The 18543-nt window shown below is 44.3% G+C and overlaps 1 long non-coding RNA gene across 1 annotated transcript in view; it reads right to left on the bottom strand.

Moving 5' to 3' along the window:
* Nucleotides 1-10873, bottom strand: part of LOC132813810 (uncharacterized) — a 30224-nt gene extending 19351 nt beyond the window's left edge. Inside the window, exon 1 of the long non-coding RNA XR_009644173.1 lies at nucleotides 10837-10873. This is a non-coding gene — a long non-coding RNA (uncharacterized LOC132813810). The remainder of the gene's footprint in view (nucleotides 1-10836) is intronic.
* Between the last annotated feature and the right edge of the window lie 7670 nt (nucleotides 10874-18543).

The following is an 18543-nucleotide window of genomic DNA, read 5'->3' as shown; positions in this document are numbered from 1 at the left end:
AGGGTGTAGAAACATTCACATGATTCCAGGATGTCATACATTTAACGACAGTTGTGGGATCTGGAGAATATCAGAGTGATAGGGAGGGTGGTATGGACTGGAGAATGTTACAGGGAAAGGGAGGGTGGTATGTACTGGAGAATGTTGCAAGCACATGGAAGATGATACAAACAGGAGAATGTTGCACGGATATGGAGGAAGTTGTAGACCGAATAAACTTAGAAGGAGAGGTAATTTTATGCACTGGAAGGTATGTCAGAGAGAGTGAGTGGTGTGCATGCTGCAAGACACTACAGGGATAAGGAAGCTTGTAGAGACTGGAGGAGAGAGTCATAGAGAGGCTTGTGAGAGACCAGATTCACTTATGAGCATAGGATGTGCTACAGTAAGCAGAATCTTTTGCAGATATAAACGAGGATACAATGGCCACAAAGCAGTCACACCTATACATAGGTTTATAGGAACTGAAGGATTTGAAGAGATTACACAGACTGGGAGTATTGTATGCAGTGGAGGAGATTAACCTGATAGGGACGGTTTTAGAGATTCAACAATGTTAGGAAATAATGAGAGTTGCAATGGTGATAGCAGGTTTCAACAATTCAGAGGATATAGATCTGAAGGAGCTTTGTCAGTTAGTGATGGTACAGTAAAGGGAATTGTAGTGGCTTCCCTTTCATAAGCAATCCATAAGCACTTAAAACAGCCTGTTTGACATGTGCATTATCTCTCGACCATTCATCAGACAGCACTGCAAATACTTCACTGCCTCCGCCTACCAGCTTAGACTGAACTAGCATTACCCAGAAGACCTTGGGCCACTCTATCTGTCTGTGCAATTTTTCAAATGAAATACAGAGTTCCTTGACAGTAGAGTCACAGGGAGTCAGGGTAGCGAAGAAGGCACTTGGTATGCATTCCTTTACTGGTCAGAGTATTGAATACAGGAGTTGGGAGGTGATGTTGCGGCCGTACAGGACAGTGGTCAGGCCACTTTTGGCATACTGCATGCAACTCTGTTCTACTTCCAATCAGAAGAATGCTGTGAAAATTGAAAGGTTTCAGAAAAGATTTACAAGGATGTAGCCAGGGTTGAGCTATAGGGAGAGTTGAACAGCTGATGGTTGTTTTCCCTGGAGAGTCGGAGGCTGAGGGGTGACTTTATAGAGTTTTATAAAATCAAGAGGGACATGGATAGGGTAAATAGACAAAGTATTTCCCCTGGGGTGTGCGAGTCCAGAATTGTAGGGCAAGGTTTAGGGTGAGAGGAGAAAGATATAAAAGAGAACTAAGGGGCAACTTTTTCACGCAGAGGATAGTACATGTATGGAATGAGCTGCCAGAGTAAGTGGTGGAGGCTAGTACAATTGCAACATTTAAAAGGCACCTGGATGGGTGTATGAATAGGAAGGGTTTAGAGGGAGATGGGCCGGGTGTTAGCAGGTGGGATTACATTGGGTTGGGATATCTGATCTGCAGGATGAGACCGTGAATGGGTTGTGGAACCTGGATGATGTTATGATTTGAACAACAGGTAACTTTTGATTGGATCTTTCAGCCAATCTTACAGGTGGTACAATTGCAACATTTAAGAAACGTTTGGATGGATATGTGAGTAGAAATAGTTTGGAGGGATATAGGCCAGGTACTGGCAGGTGGGACTAGACTGGGTTGGAAAATCCTGTTGGCATGGATGCGCTTGACTGAAGGGTCTGTTTCCATGCTGTACATCTCTATAACTGTAAGATCGGTTGAATGCTCCATTCAAAAATTACCTGTGGTTCAAATCATAAAACCCTCCAGGTTCCAAAACCCATCCTCGGTCACATCCTGAGGTTCTATGAATCCCCCAACCTCCTGCAGGTCCCAAGTCCCTTCCTACATTTGTACCATCCTCCAGGTTCTGCAGCCCTTCATACCTCGTAACATGGCCCAGACTCTCCAACTCCTCCTTCGTATGCAATGTTCCGCAGAAGGGCATTGGAGAATGGTGAGGGTTAGAGAGATATGGAGGGACATCAGGATTTTGCAGACATTAGGAATGTAAGGACTTGAGGAGGTTTCACAGTTTATGAGTGTTGTAGGGACTGGAGCAACTTACAAAGGTAGGGATAGTTTGAGATTGGAGGATTCTGAAGAAAACCTTTATGTGGTTAAAGGCAGGATTCTTAGCAGCGTGCAGGAACAAAGGGATCCTGTGTCCTTCAGGTCACCACCCAAGTTGACAGGGTGTTAAGAAGGCGGATGGTGGGTTGGCTTTCATTAGCAGGGGGATTGAGTTTAAGAGATGCGAGATTTTGCTGCAGTTCTACAGAACCCCAGTTAGACCACACTTGGAATATTGTGAACAGTTCTGTTCGCTTCATTATAGGAAGGATGTGGAAGCTTTAAAGACGGTGCAGAGGAGATTGAGCAGGCTACTGTCTGGACTGGAGGGCATGCCCATAGAAGGTAGGTTGTAGAAGCTGGGGCTTTTCTGATCAGAGCGAAGAAGGAAGAATGGTGACATGATAGAGGTGTACAAGGGAATGAGAGGCATAGATGGAGTGGATAACCAGAGACTGTTTCCCATGGAGAAATGGCTATCACAAGGGGACATAAGTTTAAGGTAATTGGCGGAGTGTTTAGCTTAGCTATCAGAGGGATACGGGCCAGGTGCTGGCAGGTATGGGTTGGGATATCCTGTCGGCATGGACAGGACTGGTATGTTATTACACAGAGTGTGATGGGTGCATGGAATGGATTGCCAGCCGTGGTAGTAAATTGCAGACACATTACAGACATCTAAGCAACTCTTGGATAGGCACATCAATGACAGTAAAATGTCAGGTATGTAGGTTCGCTTCGTCTTCAGAGTAGGAAAAAAGGTCAGCACAATATTGAGGGCTGAATGGCTTGTACCGGAATGTGCTATTCCTTGTTCTAAATAGCAAGGGTTATGATGGCAGCAAGAGGTTCCGGGAAGTGGGAGAGGATGTGATCTGAATGAAGTGACACAAATAGGAGGCGTTGCTAAGGTTATATGGGGTAACAGAGACAGCAATGGTCTGATCTGGAGCAGATGACCAGACTGGGAGGTGCTTTCACAGGGAGGGAGGAGCACAGAGCCACAGGAGGTTACAGAAATGTGGAGAGCTATCGGGCCTACAGGAGTTCATGGAGATGGGGAGGTTGGGAGGAATGGAGCAGTTTACAGGGATAAGGATAGTGGTAGGATGGGGTGTTTTACACAGACAGGAACGTTTCAGGTGAATGGAGCTGAGTACAGAGGTAAAGTGGGTTGTACAGATTGGAAAAACAAATAGACGTATGGAGGGTAGTCGTGAGTGAAGATGTTTATATTTACAGGAAGGCTTAGGTTCTGCCAGTTATTAGATAAAGAGGGTGTGGAATCAGACAGATTCTCCAAGTGACAAAGACAGCAATTTTGGTTGGAGACAGTTTCACAGATTAGGGAGCATTAGTAATCTCCTCCAGTTTGGTCAAAGTGGGAAGGGTTGTAGGGGAGGGTGACATTTACACATGTAAGAGCTGGAGAAGATTATGGAAATGAGTAGATGGATGGAGACACTGGAGGAGCTTACATTGACAGGGTGGGTGCTGGCAATGAAAAGATATCACATAGATAGTGGGTCTTGTAGGAACTGGATTGAAAGGGTCACAGGCATTGGAATGGCTTCTGCAGACTGGGAGTATTACAGGGACTGAGAGGATTGTAGGGTCTCCACAGATTGATCATGTCTTTAAGAATAGAAGAGTTTATGTAGATATGGAAAGCTTAAACCCAATGCATGCAGTCTTCATTTCAAGACCAGAGCCTTATTATCCCTCACCAGCCAAGGATCCCTAACCCTGCCAGCTTTTCCCTTTATCCCAATGGGGCAGACTGAGATCACACTTTGAAAAGCCTCCCATTTGCCAGTTGTTCCTTTTACTTCAAACAGACTCACCCAATCGACTGGAATCATAATATGGAGGTGCTGGTGTTGGACTGGGGATGTACAAAGTTAAAAATCACCCAACACTCGGTTCCAGTCCAACCGGTTTATTTGAAAGCACTAGCTTTCAGAGCACTGCTCCTTCATCAGGTGGTTGTGGAGCAGAATCCTAAGGCACAGAATTTATAGCAACAGGATGGCAGGGTCATGGAATATAATATCAAACAAATTTAGTTGAAGCCTTTCATCTGTTACGGTGATCACCAGCGCTTCCAAAGCGAGTTGGATTATAACTGGGCATTGTGCAATTTTAAATTCACAGCATTGACGCTGGCCAGATCCTGCAGAATGGCCCCAAACCTGGCCCTGTTCCAGTTTTCCTCTTCAATCTGTGGACCTGCTGATCCTTCTCCATAACTATGTTAAAAAGAAGACAGTTGTGGGCACTGGACCCAAAGTGCTCTCCGAATGACACTTCAGTCACTTGCCCGACCTCGTTTTCTGAGGTGGGGGAGGTCCAGTGTTGCACCTGCCTGAGTAGAGTAGGGCCCTCTGCATATTGATTTAGGAACCTTTCTTGGACATATTTGAAAAATTGCACTCTGTCCAGATCTTTTATACTCTAGGTGGCCCAGTCAATACAGGGAATATTAAAATATCCAGCCTGTACTCCTCTATTATTCCTATAGTTATCTGCAATCTCTACACACATCTGCTCCACTGGTACCTGTTGGGTCTACAAAAGTCTACAATACAGTCCCAACAAAGTGACCACCCCTCTTCTTCTTTCTAACTTCTAACCATGTGGATTTTAAAGGAGTATATGTTTTGAAAATTGGAATTAACATTCCATAAATAAGTATTGGTAAATATCCAAACACTTGACCTTCAGGGAAAGACAACAGTTCACTCTCATGTGGTCTGCACGACATACCCACAGCAAAGTGATTGCCTCTCAATGACCCTGTGAAATGGGCGAGCCAGCTGCTTAGCTCAAGGGCAGCAAGGGATGGGCAATAAAGGCTGGTCAGCCAGAGACACCCGCCTCCCAGACCTGATTTTTTAAAAAAAATCCATTCAGATTGGTCCCAGCACAGTTCCAGTGGAACAATGTCCTGGCCAATCACGTCGGTAGGTTTATGGACAGGACTTTAAACTAACAGAGAGGATACAGTGACAGGCTTCATGTGAAAGATGTTTTCCAAATCCAAAGAGGAAACGTGAAGCATCAGAGTAGCGTGGGAATGTGACCGAAGACAACAGAAAGGAACAGGATGGGACAAAGTTTAACTAAAACTGTAGATCAACAAATCCATTTGTGACAGGAAATTGTGGGAAAGAGTAAATTATGTTTTTTATTAATGGACAAAGTCCCTGCAACAAGGTAGATGGATTTGTGACACAGAGATAAAAGAGATTTAGACACCAGAGAGATGTGGTTACAGGGTGAACAAAAGGTGGAACATAAATATTCAATGTTTCACAACCTTGCGGAAATTCAGGCAAAATGGGTAACACTAACAATAATGGGTAAGAAAGGCATTACAGAGAAAACATTTTGCATCAGATCATGAAGTAGAGTCAGTATGAATGTAAATTCTGGCTACTACTTGCCAAGGACACAAGTAGCAGAACAGTTTTAGCCACCGAACAGCATTTCATTGCTCATCACTGCATTAAACAGGAACTCATTGGAATTTTTAATACAGGCATGGTGAACATTTAGTGAAACGTCAATATTCGCAAAGTCTGGGACAATCACACTGACAACAGTGATATTGGAAGAGGAGTTCAGAGAATTTTTTTTCAGTGTTTCATAGAATAACACATTGTGCAACTGGGTAGGGATGTTACTGTCTCAGAGCGACTGTTGTGTGTTAAAACTTAGTGAATGAGTTAAGTCACCTGGAGTGATCCTCTGGGAAATTGTGATAAAGTGCATTTTAAAGAAATATAAAGTTTTAAAGTGAAACACAGAAAGGACAAGCTACAACTAGAAACAAAAATAGCCAATTACTTGGTTTTGATAGGAGAACTGAACAAGGTAAACAGGCTGAGCAGACTGAAGTATGGGTGTCTGGAAATGAACAGTGGAAAACATTTGAAGGAACAGTGTAAAACACTCAACAAAAGGACATTTGACTGAAACAGACAAAAACTCAGCAAGAAATCCCCACCGGCCCCTCATGCAGGACAAAATGGATCACATCAGATTATGAAGCTGAGAAGATCACCAAAAAGTACTTAAAATCCTGAAGTGAGAGAGAGTTTTAGAGTAAGTTTTAAAGGGATTGCAATGGGTCTGCTAGAAGGAGGGGGGCAATGGGAAGGGGAATCATTGCCAAGGTTTATTGACACGTTAGGAACAGGGAGAGATGAAGGCGCTGGAGGTGGTGAAAGAGTTACAGAGAGTGGTCAGGGCCTGAACGGTGTTACAAAGCCTATACGAATTGCTGCAGCGGGAGGGGTTTGCAGAGTTAGGAAGGGACATCTGTATTTTTATTTATTCATTCATGGGATGTGGGTGTCACTGCCTGGACCAGCATTCTTTGACCCCACTGCTAATTACCCAGAGATTGTTGGGCCCCTGGTGGATATATATAATACTTTGCTGGACACAGGTGAAGTGCTGAATGACTGGAGGATCGCTAATGTGGTTCCTTTGTTCAGGAAGGGCAGCAGGGACAGGCCAGGTAATTACAGAGCAGATAGTCTGACAGCAGAGGGAGGGAAATTAATGGAATAAATTGTGAAGATGAATCGACACTTGCAAAGGTAAGGATCAACTTGGTTTAGTCATCACGGATTTTCCAGAGGAAGATACTGTCTGAGGAATTCAGTTCAGTTTTTTTTTAAATGGTGCTGAAGTATATTGATGAAGGCAGTGCAGATGATGTGGTTTACATGGACTTGACTAAGTCCTTAAACAAGATCCAACGTGAAAGGCTGGTCCAAATGGACTGGGTTCCAAGGCAGGTTGGCAAATTGGATGCAAAATTGGTGTATACAATACTTTCACCAGCGGGTGTACCACAGGGATCTGTGCAGGAACCATTGAACATTAATAACTCGGATATGAAAGCAGAAGGTATCATTAGTAGGTTTGCAGATGATATGAAAGGTGAGGGTGTTATCCACAGTGAGGAGGATGGTCTCCGTCTGCTGTCCGATGTCGATCAGATGATAATCTAAGCAGAGTTTAGTTCTGATCGAAGTGAGGTAATAGTCTGTGGGAGGTACGATAAGCGAAGGACAGACATAATGAATGGTAGGACCTTGCGGAGTACTGAGGAATACAGGGATCTTGGTGGACAAGTCCATAGATCCCTGAAGGTGTCAGCACAGGGAGACAAGGTGGGAAAGGCACCTCAACTGGGAGCGGGAGAGGGACCCACATCCTGCTGGGGTGAATTGCTAGAGCTGCTTGAGAGGATATAACCTAGTCTGGCAGGGTGTTGGACCTTAAATAGACGTAAGGCCAGAAAGAAGATTGATGCTGGTACATGAGTTAAAGACAGCAATTTCAGCAGACAAGGCAGGCAACAACATAGCAGGGAATTGGGGAAAAATGATGATTAAACTGCATTTATTTCAATACAAGGGGCCTGACAGCTAAGGAAGATGAACTCAAGGCATGGATTGGAATATGGGACTGGGATATTATAGGTATTACAGAAACACAGCTGAGGGAGGGGCAGGACTGGCAGTTCATTGTTTCAAGGTAGAGATGCTACAGGAAGGGGAGGCAAGAGAGGAGGTGTGGTGGTGGGTTTTGATTCCATGAATCATCACAGCAGGACTTAGAGAGGATATTCCTGTGGGATCGCCCAGTGAAGCTATGTTAGTGGAACTGAGAAATAAGAATGGGTCATCACGTTGATACGATCTGACTGCTGACCCCAAATAATCCATGGCAGACTGAGGAACAAATGTATCGGGACATCTTAAATATCAACCATAATAATGGGGCTGTTTTGGTAGGGTTTTTGAACTTTCCAAACCTAGACTGGGACTGCCAGTGTTCAGCGTTTGCAAGGGAGGAATTTGGTAATTGTGTTCCAGAAAACTCCCAATCAATACGTCAATGGCATGAAAAGAGAAAGGGGCAGAACCTGACCTCCCCTTGGGAATCAAGGTAGGGAAAGGGTCTGAGATGTGAGTGGGCAAGCATTTTGCCAAAGTGACCACAGTTCTAGTAGTTTGAAAACAGCTTTGGAAAAGTACAAGCCTGGTCCACAAGTGCAAGTTATAAAATGGAGCCTGACCAATCTTGATCGTATTAGCCAGGAACTTTCAAAATGTGATTGGGGAAGGGAATTATTTACAGGGAAAGGGAAGTTTGGCAAGTGAGAATATTTTTAAAGTGAGATAAACTAATCGATTAGCGCCAGCATTTTCCTGTTTGTGTGCAGCTCAATGCTGACAGCATTCGGAAACACTGGCTGTCTATTGAGGGTCTGGTCAAGGAAAAGGGGGCACATGTCAGGTATAGCCAGCTGGATCAAGGGAATCCCTGAGGATATACAGGGGCTGTAGGAATACACTTTGAGTAGAAAACAGGAATGGAGAAAGGCTCAATGAAATAGCCTCAGCAGAGAAGGAAAGGGGAATCCAAAAGTGATTGTATCAGTATATTAAGAGTGCATAAGGAACTCAGGACAAAATAGTATCCATTAAAGATGAATGAGGCCATCGATGTGTGGAACTGCAGGATATTTGCTAAGATCCTAAACAATTTTTTCGCTCCAGAACTTTCTGTGAACAAAGACTGGGGAACTCAGGGAATAAGAGCAATACATTAGACCACAATTGGAGTCCTCTGCAATTCAGGTCTCCCTGCTACAGGAAGGGTGTTGTGAAACTAGAAAGTGCTCAGAAAAGATAAACAAGATATTGCCCGGGTTGTTGCTGAATAAGCTGGGGTTACTGTCACTGGAGAATCGGAGACTGAGGGATGACCTTACAGAGGATTATAAGAACATGAGCGGCATTGAGATTGCACAGACATTTGTGAGGCCTGTTCTGCAATACTCTGTGCAGGGCTCTGGTCGCCCAGTTATAGGGAGGATCTGATTAAGCTGCAGGGAGTTCAGAAGTGATTTACCAGGATATTGCTGGGTATGGAAGGCTTGGGTTCTGAAAAATGGCTGGATAGGCTGAGTCTTTTTCACTGGAGCCTGGAGGTTGAGACATTATACTATAAAGGTTTATGAAAAAAATGAGGTATATAGATCAATTTAATGGTCGTTGCCTTTTCCTCAGGATGGGGGAGTCTCAGGAGTAGGGACCACATTTTTAAGGTTAGAGGAGAGAGCTGTTCAAAAAAAAGATATGGGGCAATTTGCTACAGCGAGGGTGGTTTGAGTGTGGAATGAACTTCCTGAGAAAGGGGTTGATGCGGGTACAATTACAACATTTAAAAGATATTTGGATAATCAGGTGAATAGGAAAGGGTTGGAGTGATATGGACCAGCAACAGGCAGCTGGGAAGAGTTGAGTTTTAGGTGATGGTGGGTATCAGCTGAAGGGTCAGTTTCCATGCTGTTTTGCTTTATGACAAGAATATGGTTTTATTCCATTATTGAAGGAAGGATCAGGGCTGGGTCCACTGATGTGCATCATCTACATAAATGATTTGGTTGAAAATATAGGAGTGATTGTGCGAAAGTTTGTTGATGATCAAATTAATGGTGTAGTGGGCAGTAAATACGGTTATCAAAGGGGATCTTGACCAACTGGGCCAGTGGACCAAGGAATGAAAGATGGAGTTTAATTCAGGTGTTGGATTTTGTTAAGACAAACCAGGGAGGACTAATATAGTTAATGAAAGGGCTCTGGCCTGGGTTGTCGAACAGAGAGAGAGAGAGAGAGAGAGAGAGAGAGAGAGAGAGAAAGAGAGAGACCAGGGGTGCAAGTTTCATTGTTCCTCGGAAATGGCATACCAGGTGGACAGGATGGGGAAAGCGGCATTTGGCACATTTGCCGTCATTGGCCAGCACTTTGTTACATACGTTGGAGATATTTGTAATATTGTCGTCAATATTTCCCTTGGGCTGAGGAATCCACGGGGTGACCCTAAGAATGGTGAATAACCAAGGGTAGGTGAGTCCAAAACTAGAGGGTATAAACAGTAGGTGAAAGCGCAAGGATTTAAAGAGGGAGCTGAGGGGAAACGTTATCCACAGAGGATGGTGCATAGACGGAATAGGCTGCCTCAGGCACATGGGAGAAACGTGAACAATTACAGCATGGAACAGACATTTGGGAGGTACATGGAGAGGAGAAGGTTTGAAGAGATAAGGGCCAAATGCACGCAAATGAGACTCGTTCAGTTTAGGTAACATGGGCAGTATTGAGGAGTAGGACCACAGGTTCTGTTTCCGTGCTGTATCACTCTGTATCCAGTTAAAGAGGATTAGTGTACCAAAATAAGGCATGTTGTAGACACTGAAACAAGTTACAGCGATAGGGATGGTAGTCTGGAATGCAGTACGTCTCAACTATGTGGAGGACTATCGGGAATGGAGCAGGTTACAGGGACAACTACTGAGCACAAGCCATGCCACAGATACAGTGTTGCAGAGTAGTGAGTCTTAGTACAGTGTTGGAGGGAGAACACAGAACAGAAAGATCCCAGGCAGCATTCCCAACCTCTTGTCGGAGGCCTACTCTCCCCTCTGTTTTACTGATGCTCACTAAGACATCACAGGACTGGATTGATAACTATGAACTCCCGATGTGTCTCAGTGCAACTAAAGTTAAAGTAGACGTGGTGATTGAGCATGGGGTGTGTCTATACTGTGCTCCCCATCCAGCACTGTATCTATATCATGTATTGTTAGCCAATGTTTGCAGCCCTCCCATTGCTCTCTGCTCTGTGCACTGTGAGTGATCTTACCTCACTGCAGGATTTATTAAAGGCTCCAGATCTCCCTGCCTTTTGTCTCCCTGGCTGACCAACCATCTTCAATGAGGTGATGGATGAGACGCACAGCAGTTGGGAAGTCTATTGAGTCAGGAACTTCCCGAGTATCTACAGGAGACAGAGAAATGGACAGAATGGGAAATTAGACTGATTCAGTGAGGGTTATACATGGAGAATGGAAATGAGCCCCACAGATATCTGGGAAATCCCAAACTCCACCCCTGGCCTGTGCTGTTGCGTCTCTCTGGAGTGGAGAATTCTGTTGGCCCAGGATCTGGAGTAGCTGCAAGAGTGAGATGCACTGACAGAGGCAGCAATTAGACCCACACAGGGAGGGATACCACATGGACAGATACTGAGTGATATCACCGAAGTGCTGGAAGGCTTCAGGGTCACACAGTCATGTTGGAAGAATGGGTTTAGCTTCATGTATCAGTGTTCAGGGATGAGCAACCAGTGAGCAGGTGAAGTGATGGCCTAGTAACATAATTGTTAGCACATTTGTACAAAACCTCAGCTAATGTTCAGGGGAGGCAGGTTTGAATCCCATCATAAGATATGGTGGAATTTAAAATCAATAATTTTAAAAATAGCAATTAACAACCCATAAACAAATATGAAACCATTGCTGATGTACAAAAAATCATAATCCCTTAGATTAGATTCCCTCCAGTGTGGAAACAGGCCTTTCGACCCAACCAGTCCACGCCATCCCTCCGAAGAGTAACCCACTAAGACCCATCTCCCTCGACCTAATACACCTAACATTATGGGCAATTTAGCATGGCCAATTCGCCTGACCTGCACGGCTTTGGACTGTGAGAGGAAACTGGAGCATCCGGAGGCAATTCACGCAGACACAGGGAGAATGTGCAAACTCCGCACAGTCGCCCAGGGCTGGAATCGAACCTGGGACCCTGGTGCTGTGAGGCAGGAGTGCTAATCACTGAGCCATCCCGTGGAGCCCACTTGTCCTTTCGACAACGAGATCTGATCATCCTGACGTGGTCTGCACGACATCCCCACAGCAAAGTGTTTGCCTCTCAATTACTCTCTGAAATGGTCGAGCAAGCTATTCAGTTCATGGGCAGCTCGGGATAGGCAATAAAGGCTGGTCAGCCAGAGACACCCACATCCCATACCTGATTTATATAAAAAATCCAATAGAATGGTCCCCCTGGAACCGTGGTGGGACCAATGTCCTGGCCAATCATGTCGGTAGGTTTATGGACAGGGCTTTAAACTGACAGAGAGGATGCAGGGACAGGGTCCAGGTGAAAGGAGCTTTCCAAATACAAAGAGAAAAGGTGAAGCATCGGAACAGCATGGGAATATGGCTGAAGGCAATCAGAAAGGAACAGGAAGGGACAGAGTTTAACTAAAACTGTACATCAGTGAGTAGGTTTGTGATAAGAAATTGTGGGAAAGAGTAAATTATGGTTTTGTTTGAATGGACGAAGTCTAATTAACAAGGTAGATGGATTTGTGACACAGAGATAAAAGAGATTTAGACACCAGAGAGATGTGGTTACAGGGTGAACAGAAGGTGACATAAATATTCAATGGATCACAACCTTGCGGAAACTCAGGCAAAGTGGGTAACGCTAACAATAATTGATAACAAAGGCATTACAGAGAAAGCATTTGGCCACAGATCATGAAGTAGAGTCAGTCTGAATGGAAATTCTGGCTACTACTTGCCAAGGACACACGCAGCAGAGCAGTTTTAGCCACCAAACAGCATTTCCTTGCTCATCACTGCATTAAACAGGAACTCATTGGAATTTTTTAACAAACACATTGTGATAATTTTGGGAAACATCAATATTCACAAAATGTGTGACAGTCACACTGACAACAGTGGTATTGGAAATGGAGTTCAGATAATTAGTTTTCACTGTTTCTTAGAATAACACATTGTGCAACTGGCTAGGGACATAACTATCTCAGAGTGACCATTGTGTGATGAAACTTAGTGAATGAGTAATGTCACCGGGAGAGATCCACAGGGAAATTGTGATAAAGTGCAGTTTAAAGAAATATAAAGTTTTAAAGTGAGTCACAGAAAGGTCAAACTACAACTAGAAACAAAAATAACCAATAACATGAGTTCGAGAGAAGAACTGACCAAGGTAAATAGGCTAAACAGACTGAAATATGTGCCTGTAAATGAACAGTGGAAAACATTTGAAGGAGCAGTGTAAAACATTCAACAAAAGGACATTCCCTTGAAACAGACAAATCCTCAGCAAGAAATCCCCATCGGTTCCTCACTCAAGTAAAAAGGATCATGTTAGAATTTCGGGCTTAGAGGATCACCAAAAAGTACTTAAAATCCTGAAGTGAGAGGATGTTTTAGGAGTAAGTTTTAAAGGGATTGCAAAGGGTCTGCTCGCAGGTGGAGGTCTGTTGGAAGAGGGAATAATTGTCAAGGTTTTACGTCACAACAGGAACCGGGAGAGGTGAAGGTGCTGGAGGTGGTGAGAGTGTTACAGAGAGTGGGCTGGGTCTGAACGGTGTTACAAAGCCAGTCTGAATTGGTGCAGTGGGAGGGGTTTGCAGAGGTAGGGAGGGACATATGTATTTTTATTTATTCATTCATGGGATGTGGGTGTCACTGATTGGACCAGTATTCTTTGTCCCACTGCTAATTACCCAGAGTATAGCACAGAGTCAGCCATATTGCTGTGGGTCTGGTCTCACGTGCGGGCCAGACCAGGTTAGAATGTCAGATGTTCTTCTCTAAAGGACGTAAGTGAACCAGATGAGTACTTCCTAGTGGTCAAAAATGCTTTCATGTACAGCCACAACATGACATCCCAACTCTTACTCTCAATGCTCTGTCCAAAGAAGGTAACCACCCCAAACGCCGGCTTCACCAACCTATTTACCTGTGACACCACTTACAAAGAACTGTGTACCTGCATCCCTGGGTCACTGACTGACAAGACTACCCAGGGCCCGAACATTAACTGTACAAATCCCACCCTGGTTTGTTTCACAACAATACAACACTTCACATTTATCTTATTAAACTCCATCAGCTATTCTTCAGCCCACTATCCCAGCAGTACTGTTCATCCTGTTGTATCATAGATAACCGTCTTCACTGTCCACTTTACCACCAATTTCAGTGTCACCCAAAACAATTACTTACCAGGAAACCAATACTCCCATACAAACAATTTATCCAAATGACAAACAACAGTGAGCCCACTACACCGCTGGTCACATGCCTCCTGTCAGAAAGACAACATGCCCAATTTTGTATCCAGTTGACTAGCTCCTCCTGAATGCCATATCCTTTTTTCATTGATCTGAGCTTATTACCCAGTTTACCATACGGAATATAGAACACAGAACAGTACAGCACAAGACCCTTTGGTCATGATGCCATGCCCATCTTTTACCCGACTGTAAGATCAAACTAACTTAAGTACCCTTCATTTTGCTATCATCCATGTGCCGATCTAAGAGTCTGTTAAAATATCCCATTCTACCCACCCAACACTCTCTGTGTAAAGGACCTACATCTGAAATCTCCCCTTACCCATCCTCCAATCACCTTACAATCATGCCCCCTGGTACCATGTATGCCATGGGATAAAGAGGTCTCTCACTGTTCACTCTATCTTTGCCTCACACCACCTTGTTCACTTCTACCAAATCACACCACACTCTTCTTCACTCCAATGAGAAAAGCCTTAGCTCCCTCGACCTTTCTTCATAAGACATGCTCTCCAGTACAGGCAGCATTCTGGTAAATCTCCTCTTTACCCTCTCGAAAACTTCCACATCCCTCCTGTAATGAAGGAATCAAAACTGAACACAATATTCTAATTGAGATCTAAACAGGGCTGTATAGAGCTGCAGCATAACCTCATGGCTTTAAAACTCAATCCCCTAGCGAATGAAAGCCAATACAACATTCTTTCTTAACAACACTATCAGCTTGGTGGCAAATTTGATGGATCTCTGGTCATGAAATCCAAGATCCATCCGTTGCTCCACACTATCCAGTATTCTGCCTGTATCCCTGTATTCTGCATTCAGGTCTCACCTTCCAAAATTCATCACTTCACACTTTTCTAGATTTGACTTTATCTGCCACTTCTCAGCCCAGCTCTACATCCTGTCAATGTCCCATTGCAACGTCCAGCAGACATCCACACTATTCACCACTCCACCAACCTTCATCTCATTGGCAAAGTTACTAACCAACTCTTTCACTCACATATCCAAGTCATTTATAAATTCACAAAGAGCAGAGGTCCTGTAACCTCTCCGTGCAGAAAAGCACTGGTCACCGAGCTCCAGGCTGAATGCTTTCCATCTGTCACCACCCTCTGTCTTCTATGGGCCAGGAATTCTGTATCCAGACAGACAGATTTCCATGTACCCCATGCTCTGTACTTTCTCAATGAGTCATAAATGTGTTTTGTCACATTCTCAAAGGATTCAATAAGATTTGTGAGGCATGACCTGTCCCTTACAAAGCCATGCTGACTTTCTCTAATCAAACTATGGTTTTCCAAGGAATCACAAATCCCGTCTCTCAGAATCCTCTCCAATAATCTGCACATTACAGAGAGAAGACTGACAGGTCTGTGATTCCCAGGATTATCTCCATTCCCTTTCTTGAACAACGCATGGCTGATTCAAATCTTTGGGCTGTAGGTGGAAACCGGAGCACCTGTCGGAAACCCACTCAGACATGGAGAGAATGTGCAAACTCCACACAGACAGTGGCGTGGGGTTGGAATTGTAATCATGTCCCTAGTGCTGTGAGGCAGCAGTGCTAACCACTGAGCCATCGTGCACCCCATGTAACTCTCTAGAGCCCTGTTTCTGATGATTGGTTCCTCAACCTTAAGTCAGCTTCCTTCTTCCTCTTGACTAGATGTTCTACATCCCTTGGAACCTTAGCAAATGCTTTGCTGAAGTCCATGTAGACAATGCTGACTGCTCTGCCTTCATCTATCTCTTGGCCACCTCCTCGAAGAGTCAATCCAGTTTGTGAAACACGGTTTTCCACTCACAAAGCCATGCTGAATATCTCGAATCAGCCCTTGCCTTTCCAAATATATGTAGGTCCTTTCTCCTCCAACAACTTACCCAGCACTGGCTCACTGGGCTGTGATTTCCTGGCTTTTCCCTGCAGACCTAAAGTGATGGAATAGCGTTAGCCACCCTCCACTCTTCCAGTAACTCATTGTGTCTGTTGATAATATAAATACCTCTGTTAGGGTCACCGCAATCTCTTCCCTAGCTTCCCATGAATATTCTAGGATTGATTTAGAGAGCTACTGAGGATTGATCTCCCTTTATTTGTTTTAAGACTCCAGCACTTTTTCTTCTCTGTTGAGGATTCTTTCCAAGACATCACTATTTATTTCCCCAAGCCCCCGAGCTTCCATGTCTTTCTCCACAGTAAATACTGACATCACTATTTTGTCGAATATCTCACCCACCTCCTGATAGTTAAGGGGCCCTATTCTCTACCAAGTTACTCTTTAGCCCTTATTGAAACTTGTGTAAAGGTTTCTGTAAATTCAAATAAACCGTATCCTCGGTACAGCCACTCCTACACCCATATCTATCCTGCCATTTGTACTCACACCAATAAAAATACAATCCTACAGGCTCAAAGCAACATTCTCTTCTTATTAAATGTGTTTCTAAGGGTCCAGTTATTGTTCACTGACATATCCTTTCTAATACATTCCAGCTCCCGACCTACTATCAGGCTAACACTGTTTGGTTTCAGACTGGCAGCAGAAAGGGTTATGGGAGTTCGTGTTTAACAATCTGAAACAGGTAGCTTACAGGTTCAACAGGTAATAGAGGCTTTGGAAATAAGGAGGGTCATGGGGACTGAAGGACATCATGGAGATAGGGAGTGATATGGGGACTGAATGAGATTATGGACATAAAGAGTGCAGTGGTGACTGAAGAACATCATGGAGGCAGGGAGTGCTGTGGGGCCTGAAAGGGGACAAACAGATCGGGAGGGCTGTTGGGCCTGAAGGAGGTTGCACAGATCAGGAGGATCATGGGAATTGAAGGAGGTTACTCTGAATGGGAGGGTCGTTTGGTCAGGATGATATTATGGAGATAGGGAGGGTCGTGGGGCCTTTTGGAGGTTATGGAGTTAGGGAGGTTTTGGGGAATGATTCAGGTTACATGGATAGGAAGAGTCATGGGGACTGAAGGAGTTTATGGAGATAGGGAGGACTGTGGGGACTGAAGGAGTTTAGATAGATAGTAAGTTTATAGAGAAGCACAGGAAAGAAGACCAGGTATCGACCATTTGACCACAGAGTCGGTCCCACCATTCAATATGATCAGGACAGATATCTAACCCAGTACAGTGTTCCTGCTTTGACACTTACTCCGATATTATAGTGACGACTGGCATTTAGTGATACAGCGGGCTGTAGTAACTGGGACGGCGGGGGTGGGTCTTACAGAGATAGGGAGGGTTGTGGAAGCTGGGACAGGTGACAGATACAGGGCGTGCTTTAGGAATGGGAGGACTTTACAGGAATGCAGGGATGGGACATGGTAACAATCACAGGGAGGATTTTGGGAGCTGGATCTGAGACAGGGACAGCTGAGAACAGAAGTGAGTCAAACAGTGAGGGCGGGCATGGACAAGGTAGGACTAATCAATTAAGCTGCATTTATTTCAATGCTAGGGGTCTATTAGGGAAGGCAGATGAACTCAGGGTATGGTTAGGAACATGGGACTGGGATATCATAGCAATTAAGGAAACATGGCTCAGGGATGGTCAGGACTGGCAGCTTAATGTTCCAGGAAGAATAGAAAGGGAGGCAAGAGAGGGAGAGGAAGTGGTGTTTTTGAGAAGGGATAGCATTACAGCTGTGCTGAGGGAGGATATTCCCAGAAATACATCCAGGGAAGTTATTTGGGTGGAAGTGAGAAATAAGAAAGGGATGATCACCTTATTAGGATTGTATTACAGACCCCCCAATAGTCAAAGGGAAATTGCTAAACAAACTTGTAAGGCGATCTCAGCTCTCTGTAAGAATAATACCGGAGGTATGGTAGGGGATTTTAACTTTCCAAACATTGACTGAGACTGCCATAGTGTTAAAGGTTTAGATGGAGAGGAATTCCTTAAGTGTGTACAAGACAATTGTCTGATTCAGTATGTGGATGTACCTACTAGAGAAGGTGCAAAACTTGACCTACTCTTAGGAAATAAGGCAGGGCAGGTGACTGAGGTGTCAGTGCGGGAACACTTTGGGGCCAGCGATCATAATTCTATTTGTTTTAAAATAGTGATGGAAAAGGATAGACCAGATCTAAAAGTTAATGTTGTAAATTGGAGAAAGGCCAATTTTGACGGTAATAGGCAAAAACCTTTGAAAGCTGATTGGAGGCAGATGTTCGCAGGTAAAGGGACGGCTGGAAAATGGGAAGCCTTCAGAAATAAGATAACAAGAGTCCAGAGAAAGTATATTCCTGTCAGGGTGAAAGGGAAGGCTAGTAGGTATAGGGAATTCTGGATGACTAAGGAATTGAGCGTTTTGTTCAGAAAAAGATGGAAGCATATGTCAGGTATAGACAGGATAGATCGAGTGAATCCTTAGAAGAATATAAAGGAAGTAGGAGTATACGTAAGAGGGAAATCAGGAGGGCAAAACGGGGACGTG

This window comes from Hemiscyllium ocellatum, unplaced genomic scaffold, assembly GCF_020745735.1.
Source record: "Hemiscyllium ocellatum isolate sHemOce1 unplaced genomic scaffold, sHemOce1.pat.X.cur. scaffold_477_pat_ctg1, whole genome shotgun sequence".
Taxonomy (NCBI): Eukaryota; Metazoa; Chordata; class Chondrichthyes; order Orectolobiformes; family Hemiscylliidae; genus Hemiscyllium; species Hemiscyllium ocellatum.
Note: the sequence above shows the minus strand (reverse complement) of the source record. Positions and strands in the feature narration are given on the sequence as shown.